We start from the raw sequence: 9,636 nt of genomic DNA on the forward strand, positions 1-9,636 counted from the left end.
AGACCAGGTTGGCCTCGAACTCATAGAGATCTGCCTGCCTCTGTCTCCCAAGTGCTGGGATTAAAGGCATGTGCCACCACTGCCCGGCAAGAGCTACAAATCTTTACAGTGTACAAGAGGATTTTTCCACAGTGTGTGTGTGTGTGTGTGTGTGTGTGTGTGTGTGTGTGTGTGTGTGTGTGTGTTAGGTTTACAATGTTTCCCTCAACTGCTCTTCGGGGCGCATGGATTGTCTGTGTGGGGTTGAGCTCTGCAAAGCTAACATAGGCAAGGTTTCCTGTTCATTGAGCAGAACTCAGACTCTGAGACTGGTGAAAGACATCCCACTGAGGAGCTGCCAATTATGGGGGCTAGTGAACGCTGGGAACCTGTCTGGGAGACAGCCGCCCACAGAAAGGCTGTCTTCCATTAAGGCCACGAAGGATGGAGCCTGGTGGGAATTTTAACAGAAGCTGCAAAGCAAGGAAGGGGGAATGGGCAAGAGTGTGGCTGCTCTCCGCCTTTGGGTAGACTGAGGAAGACGGGAAGCGGTCTCCTCCGCGGGAGGCGTCACTGCTGTTGCCGTCCTTTCTGTGTTTGGTCTCTCTGGCTTGTATGGTTTGACAAGCTGTGCCTTTTCTGGTCCTGCCAGAGGACACTCAGTAGTCTGAGGCTACTGTGGCTCCCAGCACTCACCTCTCTCGTGCACCGCAGGAAGGCAATTGTTATCATCAGTGCCTCCATCAATCACTAGGTCGTGGGTGGGGAACTGGACGTCGTGGGTGGGGAAGGGGTAGCAAAAGTCTAACTTAGAGTATTTTTCAACATTATTCTGCCCTGACAATTCCTAACACGAAGTGGCGCTCTCTTTCTGAGAAAATGTTACCCATGAGAATTAGTTGATTCACAAAAAAACATGCAAATGAAGAGACTAAAACCCTTGTACTCCTTTTAATAGCACTAGGGAAATACCCTACACTAGTGGGCTGTGCGTGTCCAAAAAGTCACCAAGTATCTGGAAGCTGCCACTTTACAGAGCAACGTAGGTCACTTCGGCACAACAGTGGTGGGGTTGGCAGATGTGTTCGAAGACATCTGTGTCATTGACTGTTGTCAGTGGCCCCAAAAAGGGATATTTTACTGCACAGTTTAAAAACATGGAGAGTGGAATGGAAAGAGATGGATCTGCTGTTGAGAGCACTGGCTGTAGCTGGGCGGGAGGTCACCATTGCCTTTATTCCCAGCACTTTAATCCCAGCAGAGGCAGGCTCTGTGAGTTCAAGGCCAGCCTGGTCTACAAGAGCCAGTGCTAGCACAGGCTCCAAAGCTACACAGAGAAACCCTGTCTTGAAAAACAAAACAAGGGGTTGGAGAGATGGCTCAGAGGTTAAGAGCATTGCCTGCTCTTCCAAAGGTCCTGAGTTCAAGTCCCAGCAACCACATGGTGGCTCACAACCATCTGTAATGGGGTCTGGTGCCCTCTTCTGGCCTTCAGGCATACACACAGACAGAATATTGTATACACAATAAATAAATAAAAAAAGAAAAAGAAAAAAAAAAGAAAAGAAAAACAAAACAAAACAAAAGAGCACTGACTGTTCTTCCAGAGGACCTGGGGTTCAATGCCCGGCACCCATATGGTGGCTCACAACTGCATTTAAATCTAGTTCCAAGAGATCTGACTGACATTCTCTTCTGTCCTCTGTGGGCACCAGGCATACAAGTGTTGCACAGACGTACATGCGGGCAAAATATTCATACACAGAAAAAATTCCTTTTCTAATTAAAAATACAGAGCAGGGGGCTGGAGAGAAGGCTCAGTAGTTAAGAGCACTGGTTCCCCTTCCAGAAGACCCAGGGTCAATTCCCAGCACCTGCATAGCAGCTCACAAGTGTCTGTAACTCCAGTTCCAGGGGGACTCAACACCTTCACATAGACATACATTAAGTAATACCAAAACAAAAAACAGAACAATGTTGAGTTTAAGACTTTGAAAGCCTTTAGTCTCAGAACTTGAGAGGTAGAGGTAGGCATATCTCTGTGTGTTCAAAGTCAGCCCGGTCGGTTTACACAGTGAGCTCCAGAACAGCCAGGGTTATAAAGACAGACCTTGTCTCAGAAAGAAAAAAAGACTTTGAAAGCAGATTCTCTGGCTATTGAAATACATCCTGATGAGCAAAACTTGAAGATTGCCTATGGAGACAGAGCTCCTCTTTCCCAAGGTGTCTCAAGAGTACGGCAAGCCAAGAGGGCTCTCGCTGGCTTAGAGCCAGACCCATGTGACTTTAGAGTTGGACTGTGTCAGCAATCCTCCCTCACTCCTGAATCCTCTACAGCGCCCTTTACAGAAGGAAATGCCTTAGGATGAGCAGTAGATGGGCACAGTGTGGCGCCAGCATTTAGGAGTCTGGGGCAGGAGCGTTGGGTGAGTTTTACTTATGGTAAGCTGTCAACTGGTGTAGCCATATCTGACGGGAAGGGCAAAAGTCATAAAGTCAGCAAACCTGTGTGACAAAGATCCAGCGAAGCTAAGACACAGGATGGCCACCACACCACTTTCTGATCTCCACATGTGGCATGCATGGAGGGGCTTCTATTTGTACAATTTGGGGATTCAGGATTGATGGGAAATTTCTTATGAATCATTTATGTCTTCTCCCAGGAGAACTGCTTCTAACCTTCCCCAGGAAATTCCTGAGCACACTACCCCTCCCGCTTTTAGGGAGATATCCTTATCTATTTGAAGGTCTTCCTTTACACACATAAAGAAGCTAGAGATCTCTTTACAAGGTTATGAGATAGTTTTAAAACTTCTGCCCCTGCACTTACTCAGGAACAAGATAATCAGAACAAAGTAAATGTAAAAAAAAAAAAATCAACAAGAAGCAGGGCGGTGGCAGTGTGAATCCCAGTGTTTGGGAGGCAGAAGCAGGTGGATGTCTGAGTTCAAGGCCAGTCTGGTCTACAAAGTGAGTTCCAGAGTAGACTCCAAAGCTGCATAGATATCTTGTCTCACAAACAAACAACAAAAAAGAAACCCCCCCAAACAAAAACAAAAAGTCAACAAGATGACAAGCCTTTTCCCACTGCACACTCAGGCAAGATTACGTGGTCCATACAACATCAGAGTTAGATTAGCTGCAGAGGTAGCTGCCCTACTCAGGTTCTTATACTGATGGGCAAAGAATGGTGTGGAAAGATGTGAAAAGAATGAGGTGAAGCCGGGTGGTGGTGGCGCACGCCTTTAATCGCAGCACTCAGGAGGCAGAGGCCGGCGGATCTCAATCTGAGGCCAATCTGGTCTACAAAGGAAGTTCCAGGACAATCAGGACTGTTACACAGAGGAACCCTGTCTCAAAAGAAAAGCAGGTGTCTTGAAGCGTCAGGACCTCCCTTTATTAAAAACATTATGTGGAGCCACTGTGTTGCCATAGGACCAAGGAACAACAGAATGCCAGGATTATAAAGATATAAAATATAAACACGGTATGCTATGCCAGAATAACAACTGTGGAAGCTTTTGCCTGAGGACTTTTCTTGGGCGCTCTGACCCTTAAGAGTTAATAATACACTGCTCAGGACATGGCAAACTGCCTGGGCTGGCTTGGAGATTTTCTTTCTGTCTAGTGTCCTTGAAGCCACTAGAGCTACCAGCCTGAGAACAGGCTGTCATATGCCTCTAGATTCTTAAAAATTAGGTTATGGGGTTGATGAGCAAAAACGACTGTAAAAAATAACTCTGTTTATCAATGATGACTAAACTTATGAGTCCAGATGTGCAAGGAGAAAAAGTCAAACACATGTTTGAAAACAAAAATGATAGCGATCTATGTTTTGGAACAACACAAATCTATCTCTGCTTACTGAATTCTGTATAAATCAAGATGCACTCCGACAGCCAGTCGGTCGGGCTGCAAGACTCTGGCTGCCACCATGGCCTGGCTCGCTTCTTTGCCTACTGCTTGCCTTCTCTCTGGAACCTGTCAACAGCCTCTGGCATTCAGAAATGGCAGAAATTTGTTGTTCAATATTTCTCAGGTTTGTTTTGTTGAGATAGGGTCTCACATAGCCCAGGCTGCCCTCAAATTCTATCTTTAACCAAGGATGACCTTGAACTCCCCTAATCCTCTCTGTCTTTACCTCCTCAGGGCTGGGATTACAGATGTGCACCACCTCACCTGGATTAAGAACTCAGGGCTTCATTCATGCTAGGCAAGCATTCTATCAACCAAGCTACCACCAATCCGGAGACAACTCATGGATTTTTTTTAACTTAATTTTTCAAACTTTGCTTAATCTTTGGATCCAATTATAAATTACATCCTCTGAGCAAGGCAACTTCAAAGTTCTCAGAATCCTGTATTTAGCTCTAGGCATACACTTAAATCTTAGTATCTTTATTTAAGAAGTCCAACTTTGCTTCATATCTGACTAATCCTAAAATTCTTTTTGGGGGGAGGGGGAAGGGTTTTGAGACAGGGTTTCTCAGTGTAGCCTGGGCTGCCCTGGAACTCACTCTGCAGTCCAGGCTGGTCTTGAACTCACAGAGATCTGCTTGCCCCTGCCTCCCAAGTGCTGGGATTAAAGGCATGTGCCACCACCACCACCTGGCTTAAAATTCTTCTCATAGCAGAGCCAAGCAGAAGCAGCAGGGTTGTGGGGTGTGGGGTCCTCCTCAGAATCCAGGTGACTACACCACTTCTGTGATGGCTGATGTTCGTGGCAATCCCAGCCCCACCAGAGATGATCTCCCTACTGAAACGTCTTGATAAGATTGCATGTTCTGGCCAAAGGGAACTAAAAGGCGATCTCCTGGATACCTAGACAGTAATCAGAAACCCTAGAGCACTTATGAAAACCCCAAATGACCAAGTAGCTTGGTGTGTGCTCTGTGGGCAGCTTCCAATAGTGAGAAAAATTCTACTAGAAAGAAAAAAAATACAACCAACAAAACCCTGTTCCTTGTTCCTGTCATTCGTGACTTCTTAGCCTAAAAGGCACTGAGGTTGGCTTCAATTCACTAGCCCATTACACGGAAGAATTTGCCCTAGGTTTTTCCTTGCAAGTCATAGCAGAATCTGCTCGAGTTATTAACATGCCATCCAGCTATAAAGAGTATATATCTTGAACTAGGTTAACACAGTAATTTTGGGAAGCTACAGACTTGTTTTGAGGCAAGCTTTCTATATAACCTTAGCTACTTTAATTATATTAAATTAAATGTTACTTTAATTATGTGAAGATGTGTTGCATTTGTTTATGTTGCAGAATATTACTGTACCATGTAAAGATGTGTTAGACTTGTTCATGCTGCATTTAATTATGTAAAGATGTGTAGCTGTTTTACCTTGCCTGCCTAAGGCACCTGATTGGTCTAATAAAAAGCCAAACATGTGCTCGCTTCGGCAGCACATAAACTAAAATTGGAACGATACCGAGAAGATTAGCATGGCCCCTGCGTAAGGACAACACACAAATTCAAGAAGCATTCCACTAAAAAAAAAAAAAAAGGCAAACAGCCAAAAGCTGGGCAGTAGAGCGATAGTTGGGGCGGGTGGAGAGAATAGATAGGAGGGTGAATCTAGGAGTCAGAGAAGAGAAGGGAGAACAAGGGAGGAGAGAAAGAGGGAGAAAGAAAGGGAGAGGCCTGGGGCCACCCAGATAGACGCAAAGTAGGACACAAAGAATGAAAGTTAAAAAGCCTTGAGGCAAAATATAGATGAAGAGAAACAAGTTAAAATAAGTTGTGAGAGCTAGCGGATTTAAGTATGAACTAAGTCTGAGCATTCATAACAATAAGTCTCTGTGTCATGAACTGAGAACTGGTTTGTGGCCTAAAGAAAATATGCTACACTAACTGTCTTGGAGTTCACTGTGTAGACAAGGTTATCCTGGAATGCAGAGATCCACCTACCTCTGCCTCCCAAGTGCTGGGATTAAAGGCACACACCACCACATTATTTATATAATAACTAATTTGGTTCCTGTCCTACTGTGGGTTTCTATTGCTGTGATAAAAGACCATGACCAAAGCAACTTGGTGAGGGAAGGGTTTGTTTGGCTTACACTTCCATATCACAGTTCATTATCAAAGAAATCAGGACAGGAACTCAAACAAGGCAGAACCCTGGAGGCAGGAGCTGATGCAGAGGCCATGGAGGGGTGCTGCTTACTGGCTTGCTCCCTATGGCTTGCTCAGCCTGCTTTTTTGTTTCTTTGTTTGGTTTGAAAGATACCCGATTTGGGTGTTTTCCCCTCGGGGACCACAACGCCCAAGAACCAAGACTAGTCCGCACTGGATGCAAAAGCAAGAGGTATTTAAAGCAAGAGGTATTTTTATTTGTTTATACGAGCGCCCGTGGACACTGTAGCTTTCAGGTGGCTGAGCTTGTGGGGCTAAATTCGGGGCTGGTTATATAGCAAGAAGCGAGCTTACAGAAGCAGATGCATTCTCAATGGTTATTTCAGATGACAATGGGGTCAGGTCAGGGACGGGTTGTCTATTCATCTTGAATACATGGGAATAAGTTAAGGCAGTCCACTCTGGGCTTCCTGAATATATGGGAATAAGTTAAGGCAGCCCACTCTGGGCTTCCTGAATATATGGGAATAAGTTAAGGCAGTCCACTCTGGGCTTCCTGCTCCCTTTTTGTCTTCCTATCGGCCGAAGGCTGACCTCCAGGTATCTGACTACAGATATCCTGTTTTCTCATCATCAGGGACCCATCTGACCTCAGGGCGATTATGCTGACCTGGGAACAGCTTGACCTGGTTTGGACGATAGCTACAGTGGGAATTCCCCGAGGCAGGCGGGCGGGGGTTTTTCAGGTTTTTGGTTTTTCAAGACAGGGTTTCTCTGTAGTTTTAGGGCCTGTCCTGGAACTGGCTCTAGTGGACCAGGCTGGCCTTGAACTCACAGAGATCTGCCTGTCTCTGCCTCCTGAGTGCTGGGATTAAAGCTGTGCACCACTGCCGCCAGGTTCAGCCTGCTTTCTTGTAGAACTCAGGTCCACCAGTCTAGAGATGGCACCACCCACAATGGGCTGGGCCCTCCCCCGTCAATCACTAATTATGAAAATGCCTTCCAGCTGGATCTTATGGAGACATTTTCTCAGTTGAGGTTCCTTCCTCTCAGATGACTTTAGGTTGTGTCAAGTTGACATAAAACTGTCCAGAGCAGGCTTCTAAGGTAGGTCTATCTAGTAATAAGATTTTCTCAAATAACTAGAATTGGAAGTCTTGGAGAATGAAGTTGATACCATGGGAGTATCATTAATGTCAACCCTGCCCCTGGGGTTTTGCAGGCACTAACTGGGTAGGTGCCATTTAAGACAAACCCACAGTGGATTAGGTCCTAGCATCTGCTGATCAGCTTGGAACAAAACAGCCAATAGTGAGAGGCAGGCAGATCTCTGTAATTTCAAAGCCAGTCTGGTCTTTATAGGGAGTTCAGAGTTACATAGTGAGACCCTGTCTCAAAACAAAAGAAAACAAAAAAAAACAGAGTGGCAGGCTTATTGTGGGAAACATAGTACAGTCAACTGTGGCAAAACCCAAGGGATACGATTGTGTGCTACAGACAGAGGAGTTTGTGTTTCTGCAAGGTTGGACCTTTCTAAAAACATCGAGCCGGAAACTTGAGTTCCTATAGCTTTGGAAAACTCAGCTACAACGGCAGAGAGGGAGAAACCCATGTGATTCACTGAACCCGAAAGGCATGTGTTCATTCTGCCAGAGAACAGGAGGCTCAGAGACATCTCCAGGGGAGATCTCTAGAGAGATTATTTATACTGCAAAGGGAAAGAATACAGAGCCTTCCCATCTGGTATTCTAAGCCCTCTCCTTGGGGAAGGGAAGAAGCAACTGTTTTTGTCCTGTGTATAAGCTAAGAGAGACCGCTGTTCTGTTTGGAGGTGCATCCGGCAGGTCCTGGGCGGGGCCTCCGTGGTTAAGAGCACTGGCTTGGACCTGTATCCTGCCTACCTACCTGTCATCACAAGACCCTCCCACATGCTATCACACCCCAGGAAGCATGTCCTGTGCACCAGACCAGTCCCTCTGCCCATCTGACTGCATTCCATCCACCTCTAGATCCACCTCCAGCCCCACATCTTCTCTTCTTCCCTCCCCTGCTCCACCCATAACAAACTTAAAACTAACAAAGGCAGTCCATGTGCCCAGCCTTTCTTGCAGGAACACCAACAATGTGAAAGACTGAGTCGACAGCTTCTCTCCAAACTCACCAGTCCTGTCCAAATGCTTGCCAGTGAGAGTTACCTAGATGAACTACAGGATACAGAAATGAAAAGAACAATTATGAGGGGCTGGAGAGATGGCTAAGTGGTTAAGAGCACTGACTGTTCTTCCAGAGGACCTGGGTTCAATTTTCAATTCCCAGCTTCCACATTATTGCTGTCAACTGTCTGTAACTCCAGTTCTAGGGGATCTGACACAGACATGCATGCAAGTAATATACCAATGCACATTTAAAAAAAAAACTAGAGAAAATAAATGCCCGAAATGCCCAGAAAAATGCCCACAAACATAGGCTGTTGGAAGTGACAAAGGCAATCCAGAACTTGAAAATGTTATTCAATAAAAAAACAGAAACATTGATGAGGGCTTGAGCCAAAATAGGGATGGGATTGAAAAAGCCCAACTAGTAACCACGAAGGGAAGCCTCACCAGTAGCATGACCAAGCAGAAGACAGAATATTAGTTCTCAAAAATAAAACAGAAGATCTGGACCGAAAAATCAAGGAACATATCAAATTTTAAAAACAAAACAAAACAAAAAAACAGGAAAAGAACACACAGGTAATATGAAATACCATAAGAAAAACAAACCTTCAAATTATAGGTATAGATGAGGGAGAAGAATCCAAAGTCAATAGCATAGACCAGATTGTCCACAAGATCATAGACGAAAACTTACCCAAGCTAAAGACAGACACACCCATGCAACCACAAGAAGCATGCAAGAGCTGAGTTTGAGGCCGGGCAGCGGTGGTGTGTGACTTTAATCCCAATACTAGGGAGGCAGAGGTAGGAGGATCTCTGTGAGTCTGAAGCCAGCCTGTCTACAAAGCAAGTTCCAGGACAGCCAGGGCTACACAGAGAAACCCGTCTCCAAAAACAAAAACAAAAATAAAGGCTGAGTGTGGTGGTAGACACCTTTAACACCAGCAGCCCTCAGGAGACAGAGGCAGACCAATCTTTGTGAATTTAAGGAAAGCCTGGTCTACATAGTGAGTTCAAGAACAGTCAGGTCAATGTAGAGACCCTGTTTCAAAAAACAAAAGAAACCAAAAAGTACACAGAACATTGAATAGATGGGACCAGAAAAGAAAATCCCCAGGGCATATCACAGTAAAACACTAAGAACACTTAACAAAGGGTACTGAAAGCTACAAGGGAAAAAAGGAAAACCCATCAGAATGACATGAATTTCTCAACAGAACTTTGAAAGTGAAGACCATGGATAAAAGCCACAAGGACCATGGAGCATTCCAAGTCCTAAGAGATATGACAACCAACATAAAATAATATAGTCAGCAAAACTGTTCGCCATGATTGAAGGAGAAAGGAAAAGATCCTATGACATAAAGAGCATTTAAATACACGCACACACACACACACACACACACACATACACA

General features: G+C 45.1%; 1 non-coding gene across 1 annotated transcript; it reads left to right on the forward strand.

Moving 5' to 3' along the window:
• Nucleotides 1-5,373: 5,373 nt before the first annotated feature.
• On the forward strand, nt 5,374-5,480 carry LOC125411604 (U6 spliceosomal RNA). The gene has a single exon (XR_007235365.3). It is a non-coding gene; the product is annotated as a U6 spliceosomal RNA (small nuclear RNA).
• The last annotated feature ends 4,156 nt before the right edge of the window (nt 5,481-9,636 follow it).

Source organism: Myodes glareolus, chromosome 18 (assembly GCF_982192425.1).
Source record: "Myodes glareolus chromosome 18, mMyoGla1.1, whole genome shotgun sequence".
NCBI classification, from domain to species: Eukaryota; Metazoa; Chordata; class Mammalia; order Rodentia; family Cricetidae; genus Myodes; species Myodes glareolus.